Below are 18,313 nucleotides of genomic sequence, written 5' to 3'. Positions count from 1 at the left end.
TGTAGTAATGGGCCGGGGGTGGGGTGGAGGTGTAAATGATTAATTAGCGATGATATTCTGCTGCACCCCTGACAGCAGTGAAACCTAAAACGGCCCTTTATTAAGAGAAAGCATTCTAAAGTTTCCCCGGTCGCTGCGCTAAAATCTCAGCCATGCATGTTTTTCTTTGCGCACATGTAGCCCTGAATTTACAAGAGGTCAAATAATAAGGGGCAAATTTACAAGCCTCTTGTGCCACTTTTGCGTCACTTTTCCCTTGTGAAAATGACGCAGAAGTGGCTCAAGGGCCTTGTAAATAAATAAGCCCCTAAGGGCTTATTTATAATGCCCTTGCGCCACTCTTGCGTCATTTTTAACATGGGGAAAGTGACGCAAAAGTGGCCCAAGGGGCTTGTTAATCTGCCCCTAAATGTTTAAAAAATAATACGTCGTTTCTATTTAGCGCTTCATACCTCACTCTGGTGGCTAAGCGCTGTGAAAAATATGTCAGTCACCAATTTAATGACGCACGACTACAAATGCCAGAAAGCATACAAAAAACTGGACTGGGTGAGATACGTGCGCCAAAGCGCTCCGGAGAGCTCTCCTCAGAAGCACAAGAGTGTGTGCACACATATTTTCACTTCTAGGCGCTCACGTTGAGCTGTGGTGAGTTTAGTTTAAATGCTACTTTAGGAAAGAGGTAGGAAACAAATTAATTTCTCAACAAACAAGTGCAGCCTGTGCCACGCTGTCAGCCCGCTCCACTGCCGAAGCGCGGAGCAGGGGTCGCAGGTCCGAGCATCGCTCGCGCTCCTCGGTACACGGCTGTCCAAAGCATCAGACGGCCTGTCCATCATCGCGCGGGGGCGGAGCCTGTCCCCGAGGGGGCGTGGCCCGGGCTGCGGTATGCAGCGCTGCCCTCCTCGAATGCAGAAAGTTTCATTTCAACCTCGCTCGGCCCCGGAGCGTGAAAGGAGGAGCCGGAGCCGCGGCTAAGAGAGCAGGACCGAGCCGCCGCCTTGGCACCGCCCCCGGAGCCCTGGAAGGCTGATGCAACTCTCCCTTTAAGGACCGCAGGAACCCCTTTGACAGTGCCACAACACAGCCGGGACAGGAGCGCCGGAGAGCATGGTAAGACGGGCACTGGTGCCCACCCTTGCACTCCCTGCCTGCCGCGCGTGCACACCCACCGCGCGTGGCTGCACACCAAAGTGCACCTCTGGTGCAAACTTGTACTCGGAGGCTTGGGTCGTCCATGTGAGGTCCGACGGGTTCATTCAGTCTTCCTTCGTGGCATGCTTACTGTCGCTGCTGTGAACACAGGACTGCAAGTACCAGAATGCAATTGTAAGCCTAGGTGTGGAGCAGTGGCTTGCACATCACTGGGGCAACTTACCCTGTGTGTGCGTGTGTGTGTGGGGGCAGAGGGGTAAATGTAGCTAGGACTGTCACTGTAAGAGAGGCGTTTGCAAGCCAGACCGGGCTAATGACAGCTGTCCCAGGGCACCTGTGAGGTCACTTTTAAGTTGTTGTGGCCCTCGGCTCTCTGAACTGGGTGACGCCTGTGCTCAGGGGGCCCTGAACTGATGATGTGGGCAGGGCCCCTGAGCGCTGGGCACTCTGTCCCTGTTATTAACACCCGAGGATACGTGTCCACTCGGGTTACCATTTGAGCATTTCGCCTTAGAATAGTGCATTTTGGGAGTTGTAGTCATACTTCACTTAAACAGAATTGTACGAAAGTGTAAAATAGTGTTTTGTAAAAGAAACCTTCGAGAGTGGAAGCGGGTGTCTTGGTGGTATGATCCGTCGTATCACCAAGTTGTGATGCGATCATCTGTCCAGGACACTCGTAAAAGAGTTTGTTATGCTTCATTTATATCGATGAAAGTCTTGGGGTGCACACCGGTGGACAGTCCCCAGCTATTGTCAGAGGAGAAACTCGGGCACAGGCAGCAGGGGGGGGGGGGGGGAGAGAAGTGTATGTGGTGACACTTTGTGTCCCATTTCGGGAAGTGTAAGGCATTTCACAGGCTTGTAACGTGACCTCCCATCCGCCCCCCCCAACTTCTAAGGTCTGTCCGTGTTATTGGTCAGCAGAAGGTTCCTTGTATCTCTCAACTGACTGCACACCTTTCACCCTTACCGGGCTTAAAAGGTGCAAATGCAGGAAAGAAACGGCGTACCAGTAAATGGTTAACTATGAAAAAAAACAAGCACATTTTATTGACGGTGTGCAGCCAGTTTAACGTGTAAATTCCAAATTCCCCTGTTTCAAATGTTGTCACTTGCAGACATTCCGGAGCGCACTTGCACACTGACGTACATAAATCATGCATGGGACTTAAAACAAGTACATCTGACTTCAAACAAGTTAGTTTCGCCTTTCTGCGTCATACTTCGCACGAAGAATATTATAGGCGAGTGACCTTACTACTATGCTAATTGCCCCCCATTTATTTATAGGTGTTATTCTCTGATTACAATGGCTTGTAAAGGGTGCGCTTTGAACTGAATTGTCTCGTGCACACTGTATGTGTTTACCTTGCCCCTATACGAGTTATCTGCCTAGGTGAACAATGTATGTTATCTTTACATGTCTAACCGGGGACGAGCCACCCCTGTGTATGAAAGACCGATGGGTTCAGCGTTAGCCTGGGAGGGGAGGCTGCGGCGTTCCGCCGCGTTCCTACTCGATTCGCTGTGTACTGTTGTTATCACTGTGTTTATTGGACTTGAGGAGGACAGAATGCCAGGAGACGGGGCTAAAAATGAACCTCTGATAGAGTTCAGGCAGTCATGGAGAATAACAGAAGTGCAGCTGTTCGTGTTCACACAGTGCCGGCTCACTGCTGAGAAGTGCGTGTACGGCTCTTTAGTAGGCAACGCGCTTCTGAGAAGCGTCAGTACTGTCCCTGAGAAGTCCGGGTAATGTCCCAATAAACTGGGATGTGGTTCTGCTGAACAGTACTGGTTGGATTCTGGTAGAGGTCTACTGAGAAGTGTAGATACTGTTGAAAAGTGCTGGTACTGTTGTATACTAACTGCTATAGTTGTGAGAAGTGCGAAAACTGTTCCTGAGAAGGCCGGGTTATGTCCTAACAAAATGGCAGTTCTGCTGAAAGATGCTGGTCTGGTTCTGATAAAGGTAACGGGTCTTTGGGGTAGTGTAGGTACTGCTGCGAAGTGCAGACGCTGTTCTACAGTACGTACTGTGCGCCTAAGAAGTACCCGTACTATTGCTCCCGAGAAGTCCTGGTAATATCCTTACAGGGGGCGGGGGGGGGGGAGGGTAGCTCTGCTGAACAGTACTGATTTGATTCTGCCAGAGGTCTACTGAGAAATGCAGGTACTGCTGGAAAGTGCTGGTATTGTTCTGTACTTACTGCTGTTGTTGTGAGAAGCGCTAGTACTGTTCCTGAGAAGTCCGGGTAATGGAGGTCTGCTGAGAAGTGAATCAACTGCTTAGAAGTGCAGGTACTGTTCTATAATAATAAATAATAATCCACATTTGTATAGCGCACAATCACCCGTTAGGGTCTCTAGGCGCTGGGGGCCGTCGGGAAGATTAAGCAAGCTATTGCCCAGAGTTGCATGGTGCTGGGCTAACCTGCCGCCGTAGCCGGGGATCGAACCCTGATCCCCAGCGTCAGTCACCCTGGCCGCGGCGCCACACCTCTCCAACGTGTCTGAGAAGTGCCAGTACTGTTCATGAGAAGTCCGGGTGATGCCCTATCAAGGAGAGTGCACTACTGCTCAACAGTGCTGATTAGGTTCTGTTAAAGGTAACATGAGTCCGTTCAGAAGTGCAGGTACTGCTGAGAAGTGCCGGTACTGTTCTATGGAACTGCTGTTGTTCTGAGAAGCACCAGTATTGTTGCACCTGTGAAGCCCGGGTAATGCAAGGGAAATGCAGCTCTGCTGGACAGTACGGATTTGATTCTACCAGAGGTCTGTTGAGAAGTGCAGGTACTACTGGAAAGTGCAGATACAGTTCTCTAGTAATTGCTGCTGTTCTGAGAAGCGCCAGTACTGTTCTTGTGAAGTCCTGGTAATGTCCCAACAAGGGGAGAACACTACTGCAACAACGGTGCTGATTAGGTTCTGTTAATGGTAATAAGTCCACTGAAAAGTGCAGGTTTTGTTCTATGTTAACTGCTGTAGTTCAGGGAAATGCCAGTTATGTTGCTCCTGAGAACTCCTGGTAATGTACTAAGGGGGGGGTGGGGAAGGTGCAGTTCTGCTGAACAGTGCTGATTTAATTCTGTTCGAGGTAACAGACGTCCGCTGAGAAGTGCAGGTACTACTGAGAAGTGCTGGTACTGTTCTATAAATCTAAATTCGGTATTTATAAAACACAAACGACTCATCCCTAAGGGTCTCAAGGCGCTGGGGGCCATAGAGAAGATTAAGTGAGCTATTGCCTGGAATCACATGGTGCTGTGCTGACCTGCTGCCGGCGATCGAACCGTGAGCCGTGCGTCTAGAGTCAGCCGCCCTGGACGCTGCGCCACACTTTTCCCTTCTATAGTAACTGTTGTTGTTCTGACAACCTCAGTACTGTTGCACCTGAGAAGTAATGGTAATGCCCTAACAAAGAGTCTGCAGTCCTGCTGTACGGTGCTGATCTGGTAACTCCTAAAGTGAATGGAGATCTGGTGAGAAGTGCAGGTTCTGTCTGGTAGCAAGTGCCGTGCTTCTAAGAGGCAGTAATGTTTGGGAACTGCAGACGTCCACCTGAGACCTCCTGGTAAAGCTTCAACAAACGAACTGCAGTTCTTTTAGGGGTAACCAAATTCTGCTGAGAAGTGTAGGTATTGCTGAGAATTGCAGGTACTGTAATATAGTAAGCAAAAGTACTGTGTTGCACACAAAAATCTGTGTAATGTCTAGGGGTGGGCGGAACTCGCAGAGATTCACTCTGCAGAATTAAGCGGAGTTACATGAAAACTCAGTGAGGTTCCACTGAATTTTACGAACTAGTGGTAATCGGCGCATCTTGTTGCTTGCCCTGATTTTTAGCACTCTGAGCTTGTGCCGCTCTGAAAAATCAGCTTGAACAGCACCACCTGGCGTGCCAGAAAGCACTACAGCTAGGCCTGGGCGTAGGACTACGCTACGCTCACGTAGTTTGCGTAGTATGCGCAATGCGCTACATGAATTGCACGTAGCACAGTGCAAAAACGTGTAGCGTAGCGGGCATTTTTTGCTTGCTTGCGGTCCTCAACGTCAAGTTGACAACCGCGAGTGAGCAAAATAACATCCCGGCGAGACTTTTTCCTCGTTCGCGATCAGCAACATCAAGTTGCCGATCGCGAGCGTGGAAAAGAAACCTCCCGGCGAGATTCTCAATGCGGGGAGGTCAGGTTTCCCATTGCGAGTGGTCGCATATGCTCGCGACCGCTCGCGATGAGAAACTACCAATCTGCGTTGAGAAAGCTGCAGCTCAAGTACAAATCTACTCGAGCGGCAGAAATCGACCGCTTGCACTGTGCAAGATGCGGTTTACACTGATTGTACAGTGTGGACAAGCATCTGGCACTGTGCAATCAGTGCGAACAGCATTTTGCATAGTGCACTACGCAGTGCGCGTAGCTACGCGTAGCGCACTTTGCGTAGCTACGCATAGCGCTACTACGTGAACTACGCCCAGGGTTAACTACGGCTTGAGTTGGTTTTGTTGCCATTCGAGTAGATTTTCTACTTGAGCGGCAGATTTCTCACTGCGAACGGTTACAATCACCCACATTGGGAATATCTTGTAGGGGATGCCAATTCTCGCTCGCTAACTTACTGTTGAAGAGCCGCATGTGTAAGTACTACAGGTCTGCGAACAGCCAGTATTGTTGCACTTGAGAAGTCTTGGTTGTGTCCTAAAAAACAGGGATGGCAGTTCTTCTGAACAGTGTTTATGGTTTCATTTAAGATGTTGGGGTCTGATGAGAAGTGTAGGTAAAGTGCAGGTACTATTCTATAGTAAGAACTGTAGATCTGAGAAGCGCCATCACTGTTCCACATTAGAGGTCCTGGTAATGTTCTAACAAATGGACTGCAGTTCTGCTAAACTGTGCTGCTGTGGTTCTTTCAAAGGAAATGGTGGGCTGCTGAGAAGTGTAGGTACTGATGAGGCATGTGGGTACTGTTCTATAGAAAGGACTATAGGATGAAAAGCACCAGTACTTGTGCATGTCCTGACAAAGCTCTGCTGACCAGTGGTAATGTGGTTCTGATTACTGTAATGAAGATCTGCTGAGAAGTGCTGGTACTGTTCCATAGTAAGTACTGTAATATGAAAAAGTACCAGCACTGATGCTCCTGAGAAGTCCTGGTAATATCAGAGGAACTGCAGTACTGCTGAGAAGGGCGGGAACCTAAATGCAGAGCGGTTTGGATAAAAAGAGCAGGCACTACTGTAAACGTGCTGGTACTGTAAACGTGCTGGTACTGTAAAAGTGCTGGTACTGTAAAAGTGCTGGTACTGTCCAATGAAAGGCAGTGCATGTCTGTGGAACAAGGCCCTGTGGACATGAAAGGCCAGTGCAGTCCTGCTGAATAGAGAGTACTGCATTTCTAAATGCATTGCATTTTTGTCAAGAAGTGCAGGCACGGATGTAAAGTGCTGGTACTATCCTGTTAAACGTATTGGGCTTGTACTGCAGCCTGCCAGCACTACCCAGTGGAACCGCTGGCTGGGTAGCTTAGTAGGTTAATGCACTAAACACAGACACATGTAGGTAAAAGATTCAAGTGCTTAGCTTGAGGTCTTCAAAAGTAAAACTCTTGTGTTGGGTAATGTGACATGTTACTGCGCAGAATTAAAATATTACACACAACAGGTTAAGATTAGGCTCCGGCTCTTTTTTTTTTTACAGTGCCTTTTGCATTTGTCCACATTTATTTTAGTTCAATTTAGCTGTATTTGTTTATATTTTTTTGTGCTTAGTGTAAAAAGTTAAGCTGCAATGATGGGTACAGTTCTATAATTTTTTAACTGTCAAATGTTTACTACTGTTTCAATGGCCAATTGATTGTATCCATTTACAGTACAATACAAATATATAAAACTAAATGCGTTATAGATCCATTTAAATGGCTGTACTGCTGCAGTCATTTATGCTTCAACAGGATATAGATTTTTTTTAACTCCCCTACCCGTCAGTCTGCACGGTTATTGACCTATCACTCATGAGTGACAGTAGTCAGTATCATACAAAAGAAAACCTGTATTTATCCATATTTAAAAATAAATACAGTCCGGAAAATAGATGGTTTTCCGTCTGTATTTATCTGAAAAAATCAGTAAAAACGGGATACTGTGAGCCTTAGTTATGATTGATACAGCTGCCAACTTGCACGGTGTCACCGTGTGACACACGATGCCAGCTCTCATCACACTGTCACCCGATGAGGAGCCCATATCACAAGGTGGCAGGGAAAACGAGCCGAAAACCACTCTAAATAGTGCATTGTCGGTCATTTTCTGAGACTCTGAACCGCCCACATCCATTAAGGGACGTGAAAACACCCCAAGACATTGGCACCAGCCTCAGCACAATTTTTCTTTTTTGACTTTTTTTTGTAGGAGGCGGTGCAGTGGAGGCAAAAGTGCCTCAGAGGTACTTCTCATACGAGGCCCGACCCCTCCTCACACGGTTAGATTTTTTGTTGAAGTTGGAAAGTCTGTTGATATTATATAACGTATTACATAACCCAAGCGTATGGAGATTTGATATATAAAGCTGACTCCACTTGCAGCATTGAAGTGCTGGCACTTGCAGCTTGGCACTTCCTGTGGTTTACAGTCTTGGTTTTTAAAGGTGCATATATCTAAGATAAGTTGGAAGATGTGCGTTTCATGAAAGTGGCACCTGAGGTCACAATGCCTATTCTTTTCATCTCACAAGCGCACGTGCAGCGTCTGCAGGCTTTCCAGACTGCTCTTCTCCTGCCAAAAACAAGATTTGCATGAATATACAAATAATAAATATTGGCTGCGCGGTCGGGGCAGCCTGCGTGCCTCCGCGCCTCCTGCCAGCCGGGGGTGTTTTGTGCACAGACACTGATGGCTGGTCGTGTGCCACTTGCTAGTTCCCCGGTTCTGAATGAGCTGTGCGTGTGTTTGTGTTTTGAATAGTGTTGCACTGGAGTCATCCTAGCGTAGTTCATCTTACGTTGCACTCTGTAAAGGATCTTCAGATATTTAGCCCTAGGTTTCCAGTCATATCACCCCTACTGTAGGACGTGGGGTGTAAAGCAGGGAGGCACGCGAAGACGGCTGTCCACCCACCCTGTGGAGGTTTAGAGACTTCGCACCCCAATGTTTTATCCCCCAAATGTTTCTCCGGCTCGTGGTGATGCTGGTGTGTGATGTAATGAAGAGTGTAATAGTGCCATATGCCAAAATTGTACTCCTTTTGAAGTGCTTAGAAGCCACCGTAACATGGCAGCTAAGTATTCAGTAAACCCCATTAATTTGCCGCCTTCTTTTCAGTGTTTGCCCTTAGCCTGTCTACCTGGTGGACAGTTCCCTCTACCTGCCTGTCTCTGGTGCAGTGTGTGCTCCTAGCCAGCCTGCCTGGTGGACAGTCCCCCCTACCTGCCTGTCTCCTGGTGTAAGGTGCGCCCTCTAGCTTTCTTGTGTGATGCGTGCTCCAAGTCTGCCTTAGTATTCACTGACAGTCCTAAACTCCCTACCATGCCTGCCTGCCGTACCCTACAGTGGCGTAACAAAACTTGTGGGGGCCCCCCTGCAAAAGTGCATGGAGGGGCCCCCCAAAGCTACGGACCCAGTAAGGAGCTCGCAGGCCCACCTGTTCACAGAGCCGCAGGGGACCCCCTGGAGCTCGGGCCCTCCATACCCTTGGGGCTGCGGGGATTATTGTTGTTCCACTGCTCGAGCCAGACTCCAGCAGGACACCTGGCTCTAGCTCAATTTGAGGCCATCTTAGACCCTGGACCCCAAAACAAGCCAAGATTTAACGTGGCTTCTAAGATTTAATGGGGGTTCAGGAAACACCATGGGACAGAGACAGCCCTGATCAAAGCCGCCGATGACATCAGGATAATCAGGGACCAAGGAGGCACTGCCATCCTGGTTCTGCTAGATTTATCGGCGGCCTTCGACACGGTCGACCACAACACCTTGGTCGACCGTGTCCAGGGATTTGGCATCTGCCACACTGCCAAAGACTTAATTGCGTCCTTCCTTGCCAAAAGAACGCAGGCTGTCATTCTAGGACCCTTTCAATCGGCCCAACTCTCTGCTCCTTGCGGAGTACCTCAAGGCTCATCCCTGAGTCCGACACTTTTTAACATTTATGTGTCGGACCTTGCTAAGACCATCAAAGCACATGGGATGAGCCTAACCTCTTACGCCGACGACACCCAACTAGTGTTGGCAATTAAAGGGGATGGAGAGCAAGTAGCCGAAAAATTTAAGAATGGGCTCCTAGATATAGGAGAATGGATGGCTACCAATTGCCTAAAGCTAAATTCGGAAAAAACCGAGGTTCTCATCTTTGGACCACTTTTACCAGCCTGGCCAACTAGTTGGTGGCCAGAGACCTTCGGTACCCCTCCCACTCCCACTACCAAGGTCAGGAATCTCGGAGTCATCTTCGATGACGGTCTAATCTTTATGGACCACGCCAACAAAACGGTGTCTACGGCACATTTGAAATAAAAAATGATCAGGAAAATACGCCCTTTCCTCCCTGATTCTGCCATCAAGACACTTGTCTCTGCCCTTGTCCTTTCAGCCTTGGACTATTGTAATGGGCTATTCCTTAATGCTCAAACCAGAGTAATTACTAAACTCCAAACGGTACAAAACGCGGCGGCACGTCTGCTTTCCGGCAAGACAAAATTTGAATCCATTTCCAAAAATATAAAGGATTTTCACTGGCTCACTGTACAAAAAAGAATTTATTTCAAATCTCTCTGCATTGTGTTCAAAGCAGTTAATAATCAAGGACCACACTTCCTAAAAGATCAACTACAACACTACAAACCCACCAGAGCTTTACGATCAGCCACTCTCAATCAACTGGTTGTCCCCCGCACCAAAAAGGTCACCTGGGGTGACCGACGCTTTTTGGTGGCGGCCCCCAGACTCTGGAACACCCTTCCTCTTAATATCAGGCAAAGTGCTACGCTCCTTCAGTTCCGTAAACGCCTGAAAACTTGGCTGTTCACTCAATAATCATCTTCCCATTCACAGTCCATTTTAATTAACTGGTTCATCAGCTCACAGTCCGTATTCAGATAAATGTTTTTTAGCGCCAAGACGCCCACGGGTATATGCAGCGCTCTATAAATATTAAAAATAAATAAAATAAATAAATGTAATGTGGTTTCTGCCTGCAGCCACGCTCTACCTTCTTGTGCAATGAGGTGATTTACATATGGCTGGGTCCAAACGGAGGTGGCATGGTGAGCAAAAGAACGAATGGTTGGAGTGCTATCCAAAGCGATTGCAAATTGTAAGCATTCCTTCCATCACATTTTGTGGATTTCATGTATCGCCTTACGTGGTACTGTTCTGCCCAGACGTTTGTCCCATGCTCACTGTGTCACTGGAACCAAGCTATACCCAGCTGATGGGCCCATAACTAGGGGAAACCGGTCCTGTGTTGCTTGTGTACCAGTTCAGGGAGGACCAGGCCTGGCAGTTTGGGCTGGCCTGTTCCCATAAGGGTTTGCATATGGCTGGGTCCAAACTGAAGTGGCTGGTCAGCAAAAGAACGATGGGTTAGGATGCTACACCGAGCAACTGCCAGTAGTTAAACAAATTGCAAGCATTCCTTCCATCACCTTCTGTGTGCTTGTTTTAACTTTTGTGTTTGACAAAATTAAAGACACAGTAGTGACGTTAATGTTAAAAAAATAGGCATTACCCATCTAGTAGATAAATGAAACCAGAAACCTGGGATCAATTCTGACTTTTCTACTCCACCAAATTGTGTGATCCTGGGGAAATATTTTACTTTACTGCACCTCCTTTACCTTCATTATCACATATGAGAGTGCCTTCAAGTGTCTGAGTTTAGAATATGCTCTGTCAAAATAATGTAAATCAAGGAATATAGGGTAGGTGGACAATTAACTTGCATCATAGTTTACTTGTGGCATTACCATCAAGAGGAGGGTGGGCATGAATGTTTCTTAGTTCCTCACTTTTAATAAATACGATGCACTTAGGTGAAACATTTTTGCACGTCAAAGAAATACGCTGTTTTTGAATGTTGGTGACACTTTAGCATTCATATGTGAACATATTTTTTTATGTTTTGTTTAGTGATTTCAACATAAATCGTAACAAAACATTAAACATATTGCAGGACAATGCATTGCACTATAGTACAGAAAAAAAATCAGTAGAGAATATAAGCAGTTGATCAGGTTGACGAAGGACACAATTGGAGTCTGAGAAAGTCCCAACCAAGCAGACCAACGCCACATACCCTGACAGACCCAATAGCACATTAATGTACGTCTGGCGCCGAAATACTGGCCGGAATGTTGTTTCTTACCCTAGTTACAGGCAACCCACCCTCTTTGCCACCATCTGCGCAAAAGACGCATGGGCCTAAAGCTCTAGCCTGCATGAACAGAATATCCATTCCATAATGCAGTGTGCATATCAGTTGTGTGATTTACTTGCCAAAAATGTTCAGAGCTAGTCTCGTGCATACGGTTAAGTGCAAAGCCAGACCCATATCTTGGCTCTCCCTTGTAACCTGTTGGCTACTTGGCTCGCCCATCTTTAGGACAGTGCAACTGGACTGATAAGGGGGGGGGGGAGGCGGGGAGAGGGCAGGGGTGAATTGCAGGGATCCTAGATTGTGAAAGAAAAACAAAGCCACTTCAATCCTTAAATGTTTTCAGAAAACACTCTGAATGGGGCTGACTGTCAGGCCTCCCGCTCAACTGCAGCCCAGTTCCTTGCAACTTAAGAATCCTGTGTGCCTCTCCACTGTATCTGCAGCAGCCCGGCCGGTGGCACACGAACGGGTGGGATGGGGAGGCGAGGCCAGTCAGACCATACAGAATTCTATGCGCGCGGCGCAACCCCTATTCGGCCGAAAGATCTTCAAGTGCCCTGGGTCAGGTGCCGTGAGAGGCATAACAAAACATGACTGCCCAGCCACTTCCCTTTTCAGGATATGCTGCTCACTTCAGTAGGCTGAGGGGCCCCCTTCAGTATCGGCACGCCTGCCCCCCCCCCCCCCCCGCACTGCGGGAGCCTTTGTTACGCCCCTGGTACCCTATCCGCCCTGTACTCTGCTGGTTTCCTGTGAAGGTCCGAGCGTTGCCTGCTAGCTGCTCGTTACATGCCTGCTGCTTGCAGTCCTGTGGCACAGTCTGCCCCTCCCCCACCCATGCTGTGTCAGCTTGTGATCCGGCGCAGGGCGACGTTGAGGGGCCACTGGAGCTCCCTGAATACGGGGGTCCGGGCTGAGGGGGCAGTGGGGTGAGCGGGGGCGGGGGCGGCTGAACCCAGCGCTCCTCCGCTCGCTTGTAATTTTCCACAGCACGTGCGGGGGGGCGTGTCCGTCTCTGACACTCCTGCGCGGTCTGGCACACGTGGCAGCTGATGTAACCACTACCCCCAGCCCGCAGGGAGCCCCCGGCCATCGCAGGGGCTGTGTGTCCTCCCCCCCCCCCCACCTCCCGAGACACACTCACCTATCCCCCCCCCCCCACACACACACACACACACTCACTCCTCCCCGGCCGTGGCACGGGCTCTGCCCCCACCCTGCCCCGTCAGCAGTGAGACCGGCAGAGTGTCACGGATCTGGCGTGACTAACCCCTCCACATACCTCTGGAGGGATCCCAGTTTACCATTCTCAACTGGTTTACACTGGATTGAAACTAGAATCATTAGGGTTTCTGGACATACCACGGTAGGCACATATTCGAAAAAAAACAACAACATATACTTTACGGAATAAATGTAACCACCAGCTGAAACCAAAAGGCGCCCGGAAGAAGTTCTGCGTGTGCCCAGCGCACGCGGGATCCGAAAACCGAAAGTGACTGTCATCAGCTTCTCATCGCGGCCTCTATTGGTTGGTGCCAAACAGGAAAATAAATATTTACAGGCTGCGCGTTCGCGTGCTTCGCGCCCCGCCCAGCGCCGGCCTTCAGCATGTGCGAGCTGAGCCCGTGCCCAGGGCGCAGACCTTCAGAGGGGCGCAGGAGCTGCGTGCAGCAGCCGTATTCTGACGAGGAGCGCATTTCTGGGGCGGCTGGTGCCCGAGTCTGCAACTTGACAGGTTTTTTCCCTCTCCCCCCCCCCCCCCCTTTCTCCGACCCCCTCCCTTCTTTTTCAACACACAATTAAAGAAGACGAACGGAAGAGGGCGCCAAATTTAGTTTTGCACAGTGCAGGCTCTAAGCAAAGGTCAACTATGCCAGATATTTAATAAACCAATAGGTCTTAAACCCCCTCCCCCCTCCGACCCCATGGTAAGATTCCCACACCCCTTTCTCACTGCTTGGGCGTGGGGGAGCCCTAGCTGTCCTAAGGTACACACATTCCTTAATATCATTGGCCAGAGACTTCCAGAAAGGAGAACTGCACTGCCGTAGAAGTCCTTTAGGGGTCGCCAAGACCCCTAAGCTTGCCCCTTGCGACCCCTGACACTGCCTTTGTGACCCCTGGCCTCGGAGGTGGCAACATCAATGCCAAGAACACAGGCTGTCTCGCTTTATCAGAGTCAGGCTGTAACCTCATTTTCTGCTCATTTTTGTTACATTAATAGTGAATACTAGTTTATTATTCACTATTAGTGTAATAAAAAGTGGATCAGCAAGATCTGACCGTCCCTGGCATCTTGGATAAGAAAAATAAAATGGGTTTAATGTATGTTTGTGGGTGCTTGAGGGTGAGTTTGGGCGAGGGAGCGTGTACACGTGTGAGCTTGTTTGTATATGGGATTCTACATGTGTGTGTCAAAATAAGTGAGTAAGTATAAGTGAGTCAGAGTGAGTGAGTGCGAATGAGTGATTCAGGGTGAGAGTGAGTGCACAAGAGTAGGTGAAAATGAATAAGTGCAACAGTCAGTGCTAATGAAAGAATAAGTGTGAATAAGTGAATGTAAGTGAGCATGTGTTGTTATGCTTGCAGATCCGCTGTTGCACCTGGCGTGCTTCTTGGCTCAGAGAAGCACCCTTCACAAAATGTTGCAACTGGAATACTGGAGGCAATACTTGGCAATACTTGCATATGGGATAGCCTCGGCAAAATGCAACTGCTGCAACTCTGTAGGTACATTGTCACAGAGCACCCATGAAAAACTGCCAGCGCTGGCCTCCTCAAGGAAATTTGTGGCACTTGTGGCAAAGAGCACAGTGCTCACTGCAACCAGGATTCTTATCCTGTTAGACCACAAGTTTATGAGTGCATGTGAGGTCAACACATTGCAGCAGTGAAGCACCCTTAGTTTAACCCGTTAACCGCAGCAGTAATTCCGCTGTGGTGCGGGTGTTTCCGTGCGTGGGTGGGGCTGCGTCGGCAGTTGGACGTGCGCAGCACTACGAAGGTAGTGCTCGCGATGGCCAACGGCCGACGGCAGCATGCAACAGGTTAAATTCTAGAGAATAGTAAATAAATAGACAATTAAGGTTATTAGTTTGGAGTGCTCCTCTAACACCCAGACCTCTAAATTGCTGCTGATGGCACATTGGAGGAAATTCTTGGCATATGGGAAGACAAGTGTGGCATGGTCATGGGGCCATCCAGGACAAAATGTGGTCCTTGACGTACTAGACATAACCTTGGACACAAAGGGACCTATGAAGTTCAAGGTCAGCTCTATTAGGAACATTCTGCCACTGGCATATTGTATGTAATGCTCGGGCAAAAGGGGCCACCATGGCAAAATGCTGGTCCTAGCAATGGAGGTAATTTTTGACATAATGGGACACCTGTAGGACATTTTAAAAACATAATTCAGTGAATTCACGGGGACTGTCAAATGTCAGTAGCGTGGCACACCATAAAAGGACTTGAATATTTTGTGTGTGTTTTTTAGAGCCTAGGGCTTTTTAGTGAATGTAGATGAAAACTGTACATTAAAATGACCCAGTAAAACCCATTTTTGTCAACGTTTTCTCAGAGAAGAGAACCCCACCCTTTGTTCTCCCCTAGAAGAATATATATTATTAATTATGCAATTATGAAACTTCAGCAATGTTAATTATTGTGATGTCATCAGGTTTATGGGACATCACTTATTGGGACAATGCAGGATCAAAGGGCATATGATGTCACTTCCCATACCTGTGGCATATTGATGAATCAACGTCCATGTGCACTGCCCTTGAAATGAGAGGTATTTTGTGACAGCACAAGTAGGGATGAGCTGTCATACGTGGTGGCAAAAAATTTCAGCCGCCCTTCCCGTCCATATACCCATCATTTTCATGAAGGCAGCATTCTATTGCACTAAATAACTATATATAAGCTTGTGTACATCGAAAGACCACACTCGCCGGTGACATGCTGTGATCTGCAGACCACAATCAAGGGTAACTCAGCCTTCCATCCTTCAAGGTCGGCAAGTTGAATACCACTGTCTGGAATATTATTAACAGTTGTTATCTACAGTGCTTAAAAACTCCAGATTTGTAATTGGAAGCAGTATATATTATATTTTAATACATTATTCTGCGGTATTGTGTGAAAAACTGTTCTAGAGAACAATATGCAGTGTCCATGGGATTTAGAATTATGCAATCTTCATCTGTTTAACAAAAATTTGCAAAAACATTGAACAGCTTTAATGTGCTAACACATGCAATCGCAGGCATGCACACACACTGTTTGTAAACGTTGTGTACCTACCTGCCTTGCAATCGCAGGCATGCACACACACTGTTTGTAAACGTTGTGTACCTACCTGCCTTGCAATCGCAGGCATGCACACACACTGTTTGTAAACGTTGTGTACCTGCCTTGCAATTAGTCATGCACACACACTGTTTGTATACCTTGTGTACCTGCCTTGCAATCGCAGGCATGCACACACAATGTTTGTAAACGTTGTGTACCTGCCTTGCAATTAGTCATGCACACACACTGTTTGTATACCTTGTGTACCTGCCTTGCAATCAGACATGCACACACGCTGTCTGTATACATTGTGTACCTGCCTTGCAATCACAGGCATGCACACACGCTGTTTGTATACGTTGTGTACCTGCCTTGCAATCGCAGGCATGCACACACGCTGTTTGTATACGTTGGGTACCCTCCTTGCAATCAGTCCTGCACACACGCTGTTTTTATATTTTGTGTACATGCCTTGCAGTCCGTGATGCACACACGCTGTTGTGTACGTTGTGTACCTGCCTTGCAATCCGTGATGCACACACGCTGTTTGTATACGTTGTGTACCTGCCTTGCAATCAGTCATGCACACACGCTGTTTGTATACATTGGGTACATGCCTTGCAATCAGTCATGCACACACGCTGTTTGTATGCGTTGTGTACCTGCCTTGCAATTAGTCATGCACACAAGCTGTTTGTATACGTTGTGTACATGCCTTGCAATCAGTCATGCACACACGCTGTTTGTGTGCGTTGTGTACCTGCCTTGCAATCCGTGATGCACACACGCTGTTATATACGTTGTGTACCTGCCTTGCAATCACAGGCATGCACACACGCTGTTTGTATACGTTGTGTACATGCCTTGCAATCAGTCATGCCCACACGCTGTTTGTATACGTTGTGTACCTGCCTTGCAATCAGTCCTGCACACACGCTGTTTGTATACGTTGTGTACCTGCCTTGCAATCACAGGCATGCACACACGCTGTTTGTATACGTTGTGTACCTGCCTTGCAATCAGTCATGCACACACGCTGTTTGTATACATTGGGTACATGCCTTACAATCAGTCATGCACACACGCTGTTTGTATGCGTTGTGTACCTGCCTTGCAATTAGTCATGCACACACGCTGTTTGTATACGTTGTGTACATGCCTTGCAATCAGTCATGCACGCACGCTGTTTGTGTGCGTTGTGTACCTGCCTTGCAATCCGTGATGCACACACGCTGTTGTATACGTTGTGTACCTGCCTTGCAATCACAGGCATGCACACACGCTGTTTGTATACGTTGTGTACATGCCTTGCAATCGCAGGCATGCACAAACGCTGTTTGTATACGTTGTGTACCTGCCTTGCAATCAGTCATGCACACACGCTGTTTGTATAAGTTGGGTACCTGCCTTGCAATCAGTCATGCACACACGCTGTTTGTATATGTTGTGTACATGCCTTGCAATCAATCATGCACACACGCTGTTTTATACGTTGTGTACCTGCCTTGCAATCAATCATGCACACACGCTGTTTTATACGTTGTGTACCTGCCTTGCAATCAGTCATGCACACACACTGTTGTATACGTTGTGTACCTGCCTTGCAATCACAGGCATGCACACACGCTGTTTGTATACGTTGTGTACATGCCTTGCAATCGCAGGCATGCACAAACGCTGTTTGTATACGTTGTGTACCTGCCTTGCAATCAGTCATGCACACACGCTGTTTGTATAAGTTGGGTACCTGCCTTGCAATCAGTCATGCACACACGCTGTTTGTATATGTTGTGTACATGCCTTGCAATCAATCATGCACACACGCTGTTTTATACGTTGTGTACCTGCCTTGCAATCAATCATGCACACACGCTGTTTTATACTTTGTGTACCTGCCTTGCAATCAGTCATGCACACACACTGTTTGTATACGTTGTGTACCTGCCTTGTAATCAGTCATGCACACACGCTGTTTGTATATGTTGTATGCGCACATGCTACCATAATAAAGCCGGACCTGTTGGCTTTGTCCTTGATGCAAACACCTTGCGAACAGGTTAACTTTCTGTATAGAATATACAAGATATGTAACTGGATGTGATGATGAGTGAGTATATTTTAAGATGTGAAAAAGTCCCTCCTGCATTCCATGGGAAGCCCTTAAATGAATGATATACAACCGGCATGACTTGAGAGGGTGCTTATCCTCTGTGTGCAGCCAAAGCCAATCTATATCTTACAAACTTTGTAACAATAGGTCATGGAAGCAGCTGCGCTGTCAATCCAGACTAAGGGGCCGATTAGGATGGCGGACGGACTTTTTCCGTCCGCCATCCTGTAGTGGGAGGGACCGTCCGCCATAAGGGCGGAGGTCCCGTGCGTCAAATTAGGATGCACCCGGAACAGTGGCGGGTGCATCCTGCATTATTAATATTGCGGTGGGTGGTGCTGAAAGCACCGCCCGCCGCAATGCTAAAAATGCATGTTGT

General features: G+C 48.0%; 1 protein-coding gene across 2 annotated transcripts in view; it reads left to right on the top strand.

The window, feature by feature from the left end:
• Positions 1 to 914: 914 nt before the first annotated feature.
• Positions 915 to 18,313, top strand: part of SLC6A9 (solute carrier family 6 member 9) — a 672,432-nt gene continuing 655,033 nt past the window's right edge. The window contains exon 1 of one of the 2 annotated variants that reach the window (XM_078671718.1): positions 915 to 1,113. The gene's annotated coding sequence lies outside the window, so the exon portion shown is untranslated. The remainder of the gene's footprint in view (positions 1,114 to 18,313) is intronic. The other variant, XM_078671719.1, reaches the window with a different exon arrangement.

The sequence above is a fragment of the Lissotriton helveticus genome, chromosome 1_2, assembly GCF_964261635.1.
Source record: "Lissotriton helveticus chromosome 1_2, aLisHel1.1, whole genome shotgun sequence".
Lineage (NCBI taxonomy): Eukaryota > Metazoa > Chordata > Amphibia > Caudata > Salamandridae > Lissotriton > Lissotriton helveticus.
The sequence above is the reverse complement of the archived record's forward strand: the minus strand, read 5'-3'. Positions and strand labels throughout refer to the sequence as shown.